The sequence below is a fragment of the Chelonia mydas genome, chromosome 9 (genome assembly GCF_015237465.2).
Source record: "Chelonia mydas isolate rCheMyd1 chromosome 9, rCheMyd1.pri.v2, whole genome shotgun sequence".
NCBI classification, from domain to species: domain Eukaryota; kingdom Metazoa; phylum Chordata; order Testudines; family Cheloniidae; genus Chelonia; species Chelonia mydas.
Window position 1 is genome coordinate 1,501,820 of NC_057855.1, and position 8,227 is coordinate 1,510,046.

The 8,227-nt window shown below is 39.9% G+C and overlaps 1 protein-coding gene across 1 annotated transcript in view; it reads left to right on the top strand.

Annotated features, from left to right (window-relative positions):
- ATP13A3 (ATPase 13A3) overlaps nucleotides 1–8,227 on the top strand; it is a 122,876-nt gene that overhangs the window by 15,248 nt on the left and 99,401 nt on the right. The gene's annotated exons all lie outside the window — the stretch shown is intronic.

Consider the following 8,227-nt stretch of genomic DNA (forward strand, 5'->3'; position numbering starts at 1 on the left):
TCTGTGTTCTCTTCCTGTCTGTCAGAAACTTGCACTCTGGACATGTACAAGTGACCTTTTCCTCAGTTTCCCCATCTGCAAAATGAGGCTATTTTCCCACTTCATGGGGCTGTTGTGAGGCTAAATTATATGGTCATAGCCATATACATTCCTATAAATAAGTAAATTGTCATCAGCAGCAATCTCTCAACTGATTTATGGACTGGTATTTCAGTGGCTTTTTACATACAGTAGAACCTCGGGAATGGAGGTTGTTCATGACTCTGAAATGTTTGTAACGCTGAACAAAACGTTATGAACAGGAGCTTAATACAGCTTTGAAACTTTACTATGGAGAAAAAATGCTGCTTTTAACCATCTTAATTTAAATTAAACAAGCACAGAAACAATTTCCTTACCGTGTCATTTTTAAAAAAACTTTCCCTTTATTTCTTAGTAGTTTACCTTTAACATAATACTGTATTTTCTTTCTTTTTTGGGCGGGTGGCTCGGTTGTCTCTGCTGCTGCCTGATTGCATGCTTCCAGTTCCAAATGAGGGGTGTGGTTGACTGGTCAGTTCATAACTCTGGTGTTCGTAACTCTGAGGTTCTACTGTAGTTTGTTTGCTTACATTTAAAGTCTAATGTGGTGGTGGTGAAAGACAAAGGGGGTAGCTTCAGCTAACAAGCACATAAACTGTGTATAACTTAAACTATACAAGCCTACTAGTTTTAAAATGTATAATATCATTCAATAAAATGACTGTTTACAGATGTTAAAAATGAGCTATCATCACTAATTCCCTTAACACATGTTATTTGAGGGTCCAGTGTGCTAGGCGTATATTGAAAAGACAGCCCCTACCCCAAGGAGTTTACAGTCTAATTAAGGTGAACATGACCCACACTTCAGGGTATTGAGATATCTTTCATAAACTTATGTTGCCGGCACCCAGTGCCAGAGGCGAACAACAGCAGGGGTTCGTTGCCCGGTGTGCGTCACCCAATAATCACAACGGGGTGGAGAAGCAGAAAAGTTTATTTGCAGCTGCAAACAAGGTACAGGGAAAATAGAATCTCAAATCCTGCACACAAAGCAGGAAGTTACACAGGCTTTTATACATCCTTTCTTCAGCATACTTCTCCAATAGCAAGCTGCCCTAAGTATCCATATAGCCAGCCAATCCAGTTACCAGCTAGTTCCCTTGTTCTCTGTACCATCTGTTAAACCATACATAAAGCTGCTTTATTCAGCATTGTTCTTCCATATCTGCCCTGTTTTTGGCCTTGCGGGGGGGCGCAAGGACACTTGGGCCTAGTGCGAGGCGGCTTCATCGACACTCGTGGTCTTCCATCCCCTCGAGTTACCTAGTGGCCATGCCCAGTGTCCCCAACACTTAAATTTAGATTACCTTGGTTTGAGTGGGTAAAGCATTCTCTTAATGGTAAATGTAAGACGTGTTACTAAAGTTAAAAACTTGTTTTCAGGATTCTAGAACAGAAAAATAGGGCATGTTTAAAATCAACTAACACACCATATAGTAAAACATATTACACATACTGTAATCTGTGCAAAAAATTGTCTTTTACTTATCTTTCAGATTTGAATGCTGTGGTGTGGCTGTGTGTGTATTATAGTACCGTGACGTCATCATTAGAAAATATACATTACATTTACTAGTACTGAAATTACATTCTGTAGAACATATAGGAAGCCATGTTCTTTCTTCCCCTTGGAGTTTATGATCTAAATGTCAACAGCAAAACTACAGTTATCAGTTATTGTCCCTGGTTGTTTATATTGTACTCTTTGTGATTCATGATGGATCTTCTGATTGGTGCAAATTAGTGAGGCTTTACGGTATTTTAACAAAACTATTGCACCTCCCTAAGAAGTCTGAGCTGTGGATATCTTTGTTTCTAAGAGTTAGTGACATCACACGTACCATAGAAAAGAGAACGCAAATGTGGGAGGGAGGATTAAAATCACACCTGGTACTATAAATGTATACAAAGTATTTTAAAACATCTGACAGTTTCCAGGTGCATATTCCTTTGAGAGGTCATCTTTTCCTGCCTTGAGTTTATAGATGGCTAAGGAGGGTTTGGGATTGCTGCACCCTCTCCATTAACTTTTTTCTTTAATTTTTGCGTCCTTCTGTTGGATTTTATTTTGTTGAAACTAATGTGAATCCATTGACTTCACTGGAGTTCCTTCAGATTTATACCAAAGTAACTGAGCTCAGGATCTGTCCAATAAGTTCTTTAAGTTCAAATGAAAAATTTAAAGTTCTCAAAATGACACATCGTGAACGACAGCTTGTACACCGAGAGTGACAAGTCAGTTCATTTATTTCTTTCAGTACTGTTCCAGCTGATTACAATTGTTAGTTTATCTGTTCACTTGTTGAATCAGATGAGTAGGTCTACAAATGTAGTATTTTAGCATCACTACTGTTTTAGATTGTAGTTGGATTTGTATAACAAAACCCCAACCTCTGCATTCCAAACAATAAATTTGTTAATGCGTGTCAGTTTATAAAATAGGTGTTACAATTGACTAGTTCTTTCAGACCATTGCATTTGGTACTTGTGATGGTTCTTTGCTTTGGCAGAGAAATCAGGATGTCTATGGCTCACATATCTCAAGATCTCATGGAGGTGCAAATTTTGTCTAAAATCTTATTGGAATACCACACTAATTTTTGTAAACTGTGCCAATGTCCTTTAGAAAATTACAAACCAGTTTTGTTTTTAGCAGTGACTTTGGTTTACCTTTTAGGGTATGTCTATACAGCAGTTAAACACCCATGGCTGCCCTGGGTCAGCTGGCTGGCTTGCGCAGCTCGGGCTGTGGGACTGTTAAATTGCTGTGTCAACATCTGGGTTTGTGCTGGAGCCCAGGCTCTCAAACCCTCCCCCTCACGGGGATCCAGAGCTCAGGCTCCAGCCAGAGCCGAACGTCTACACAGCAATTTTTAGTCCTGTGAGCCTGAGCCCTGTGAGTCCGAGTCAGCTGACCCTGGCCAGCTCGGCCATGCCACGAGTCTTTTACTGCGGTATAAATGTACCCTAAGGTTGTTTGCCTACTCATCACAGCAAACAAGATTGCTTCCATAGTACAGATTAAGAGATCACTGGCAGGTGTTTGTATCCTGATGATTTGTTGCCAATGACCCAATGTTCTCATGTGATTGCTTTCTTAGTATTTGATATTACAGTAACTAGCTGCTGCCTGGGATATTTTCACTGTATAGTGGGGGTGCCCACTAGAGGGCACAGATGGCTTTCTTTCTCTTCACTTCTTCAAAACAAAAAAAGTGTACATTCTTGGAAATGATTTGTAAGATTAACTCATAAAGACTTGACTCAGACTTTGTGATTACTCTGTGCATAGATTACCAAATAATAGAATACCGAGACTCAGTAGTACATACAGAGATACAAATCTCCCTGAAGGGATGTCATCTTGAACTTCTTGTTGCCTCAACAGTGGATACAGTTGTGAGCTTATTCAAGGCCATTGGTGACATTCATTACAAGTGATCCTTGTCTCATAGCATAACTATTCGCAAAAAGAAAAGGAGTACTTGTGGCACCTTAGAGACTAACCAGTTTATTTGAGCATAAGCATGTAGCTCACGAAAGCTTATGCTCAAATAAACTGGTTAGTCTCTAAGGTGCCACTCCTTTTCTTTTTGCGAATACAGACTAACACGGCTGTTACTCTGAAACCTAGCATAACTATTGGAATTTTCAGAATGTGTTTTGTAAATAGATATTTGTGTTTGTTTCAGAAAAAGAGGTGAGGACAGCCAACTTTTCATTTTTTCTGGAAAGACTCTCCTAGTTGATATTAAGAGGGATGTAAATCTTCACACTCTCAATACTGATGACATAGACCATATAACAGTGTTTGTATACTTGGCGTTTACTTTGGAAATGTCGCCTGCCCTTGCCTATGGAAAGTTGTAGGGGATATGTGTGTGTGACTTTTTAGTATTCCCTTCTCTCTGGAAACTAGGAGTTATTTTTAGATTATTTTTAATAATGGCCTCGTGTGCTGTGACACTTGTTGATCTGCAACTAGTTGGTCCAAAATTTTTGTTTTATCAAGATAATTTTAAATTAGACATTCCCTTGGAAGTACAACACTTAGTATATTATATAGTGATGTTTTCTTTAAAATCCTTTTACAGTAAGGTAACTTAAACAATTGTAAAGCTAGAAAATTAACAGCCTTTCTAAATATTCGGGAGCCTTGTTTCAAAAAGACAGTTGCTCTCTTGTATGTAGTGTTGTTGTAGCCATGTTGGTCCCAGAATATTAGAGACAAGGTGGGTGAGGTCATATCTTTTATAGGACCAACTTCTGTTGGTGAGAGAGATGAGCTTTTGAATTTACACAGAGCTCTTCTTCTGGCTTGAAGAACTGTGTGAACTCCAAAGCTTGTCTCTCACCAGCAGAAGTTGGTCCAATAAAACATATTGCCTCACTCACCTTGTCTAATTGCTGTCTTGCACATGAGAGCACCGATATTTAAATAAGAGAAATAGCTTTTAACAGGAGTTTGTGTGTACATTCCCATGGAAGCCTGTAGATACAAATAGATGCTAAAATACTGTCACCTTGAATGGTCCCTTAGAATATGTGTTAACTACTTATGCTAAGTTGTCTGTTCCGTCTTGTATTTAGCTGTGACATCTCTGTACCTCTCCTGGACCTGAGGAAGAGCTCTGTGTAGCTTGAAAGCTTGTCTCACCCACAGGCTGTAATCCAATAAAAGATATTACCTCACACACCTTGTCTTGCTAAAATACTCGGTACGTTAGCTTGACATGCAAATGAGGTGGTATGGCTATAGGGAATTAAAGCACAGGCTGATGTTCAGCTGGTACTTTGAGCTTGTTTTGATATCTAGGAAGGAGACTTTTCATCACTAGGTCATTGGTGTGAATCCAGACTAGGTCAGTGGCAAGCAGAAATGAACTCATTATCTGCAATTCATTTCCTAGTAGATTATTTTATACAAAAACTAAAAGCATCACTGTCACATATGGTATGTTGTTGACTCTGAGATGAATGGGCATGAGAACGTCTCAGTATCTCATAGGTTCAAAAATTCATAGCGTTTAAGTCCAGAAGATCATTTAGTCTGACATTCTGTACAGGGAGTCCTCGGACTTACAACACAATCGGTTCCTCAGAATTGCGTTGTAAGTCGAAACTGCTTTTCCAATAGGAATCAATGGTATGAAGGGGGGATTGGTTTCTGAACTAAGGCTTGATACACTATTTTCACCACAGTAACCCAGTTTTTTGTACTAAATGAATTATAGATGACTAATGTTGCAACATCAGTGTATTTACTGTACACTGTATTTTGTAAACAGCATTCAGATAAACATATAAACTCACATATGCTGCTCAGAAAGCCAGGGAAAACTGCACACATGCTGAGCCTCAGCCAATCACTGTTCAAGCTTTCTGATTGGCTCTCAGCCCCAAGCTTAGTCAATCAAAAACAAGTGGCAACCCTACCCGGCAAAAAGCTACCCTGCTGCCTCAAAGCCAATCAGAAGCGACCCCTTCCCGCTCCCTCCCAGTACGGACGGTCCCCGATTTACACAATTGTTCCGTTCTGGAACGCCTTGCGTAAGTCGAATTTTGCGTAAGTTGGAAAAGTATACCCGACCATTATGCCCAGCCACGCCCGCCCCCCCGCCCCCCCCCGCCCTCAAAAAAACTCTTATTTCTAGCTTACGGAACTTTTTCCATAAGTGCGGATTTGCGTAAATTGGGTCTTGCGTAACCCGGGGAGCATCTGTATAACGTAACTAGGAGGTGATTTCAAGCGAACTTATGCAAATCAAGCATCGTAAGGGCGAAACAAGCATCGTGGGGGTGAAACGGGCAGTCAATTGAAAAGTGTCGTAAGTGTCGTCTGACATAAATTGGGCGTCGTAAATCCGAGGACTCCCTGTATATCACAGGCCATTACATTTCACCCAGTTACCCCTGTATTGAGCCCAGTAACTTGGGTTTGTTTGGCTAATTCAGATCTTCCAGAAAGGCAGAGATGGAGAATCTACCACTCAGTGGCTAATCAACCTTGCAGTTAAAAACTTCTTATGGCTTATTTCCGGTTTGAATTTGTCTGGCTTCAGCTTCCAGCTATTGCTTTTTGTTGTGCCTTTCTCTGCTAGATTAAAGAACTCTTCAGTACCTAGTATTTTCTCCCCATGAAGGCTCTTAGATACTGCCATCAAGCCACCTCTTCGTCTTCTTTTTGATAAACTAATCAGATCGAGTTCTGTAAGTCTCTCACTGTAAGACATTTTCTCCAGCCCTTCATCATTTTTGTCGCTCTTCTTATCCCCCTCTCTAATTTTTTAACACTCTGTGTAAAATGTGGATACTAGAACTGTACCCAGCATTCTAGTATCGGTCTCATCAGTGCTGCATATACAGGCAAAATCCTGTCCATATTCCTACTTACTTCTTCCCTGTTTGTACATCCAACAATCACACTAGCCTTTTTTGCCATTCGTATTGGGAGCTCAGGTTCTGTTTGTTCACTGTGGTCCCTCTTTCAAGGTTTTTCAGGTAGGCTTGACATGACCTGTTTTCTGTAAAACCATGTTGACTGGCGTTAATTATATTCCTATCCTTTCATTTGTTATTAATTGAATCCTATACAATCTTTTATAATTTGCCCTGTCTTAATGTCAAGCTAACTGGCCTGTCGTTCCCGGGTCAGTCTGTTTGCCCTTTTAGAATATTGTGACATTAGCTCCCTTCCAGTCTTCTAGAATTTCGCTGATATTCCAAGATTTATTAAAAATGTTCGTAAGTGATACAGACATCTCCTCTGCCAGGCGACTGAGGGGGGATATGATAAAGGTCTATAAAATCATGAGTGGTATAGAGAAAGTAAATAAGGAAGTGTTATTTACTCCTTTTCATAATACAAGAACAAGGAGCCACCAAATGAAATTAATAGGTAGCAGGTTTAAAACAAACACAAGAAAGTATTTTTTCATGCAATGAACTGTAAACCTCTGGAACTCCTTGCCAGAGGGTGTTGTGAGGCCAATACTATAACAGGGTTCAAAAGGGAGCTGGATAGATTCATGGAAGGTAGGTCCATCAATGGCTATTAGCCAGGATGGGCAGGAATGGTATCCTTAGCCTCTGTTTGCCAGAAGCTGGGACTGGGTGACAGAGCATGGATCACTTGATGATAACCTGTCTGTTCATTCCCTTTGGGGCACCTGCCATTGGCCACTGTCAGAGGACAGGATGCTGGGCTTGATAGGACCTTTGGTCTGACCCAGTATGGCCATTCTTATGTTCTATGCCAGCTCTGTTAGGATTCCTGGGTGCAGGGTATCCAGGGCTGTTGATTTAAAAATCTTTATCCCTAGTAGATATAGTCTAACTTCCTCCGTTACTAATGGACTGGAAAATACATCATCATTCCGCTTCTTTCTAAATACAGAACAAATATTTATTGAACACTTCTGCCTTTTTTTTTTCTTTTTTCTGCATTATGAACAATTTTACCATCTCCATTTAGTAATGGGCCTATACCATTGCTACAATTTCTTAATATAGTCTCTTATTGCCTTTCAGTAATGTTGAAGTTGGATAACTCATAAAGCTGAAGCTAAAAATTTAATACTTGGTTTGTTTTGTAAAAATTATAACATTAAAACAAATCAGATTGGTAAGTTCTGTAGTTTTAAACCTATAAACATATGAAGTTGGCAAGTTCACATGTGCATGAGAGGAGAGGATAAAACTCAACATCCCTCTGCTGATTTAGTCACTTAACAAAGGTAGCCATTAAAATTTTTAACTGTTCAGTTGTGATTCAAAAAACTTTCATAAGATCCAGGGTCAAAGCAAGCAGTGCTCACGGGCTCCACGGATTAAAAAAATGGGGAGGAGGGGGATTTCCTTGTGTGTGCGTGTATGTGTGGTTGGTTTTAGACAGCCCCAGGAACGTTTAAGGAAAAACTGTTGTTTTTCTACGTAGTTAACCTTTGGAATTTAAGTGTGATTTCTTAACGTTTGATCCCATGACATTTACTCTGCCACACTTCACATCTGATGGCGGAGAATAATGCATTTAATAGAGAAGAGAGGAATAGAAATACATATGTCTATGCTGTGTCGAGACAAGGTGAGTGAGGTTATATCTTTATCAGACCAACTTCAGTTGGTGAGAGAGAGTTTTTGGCAA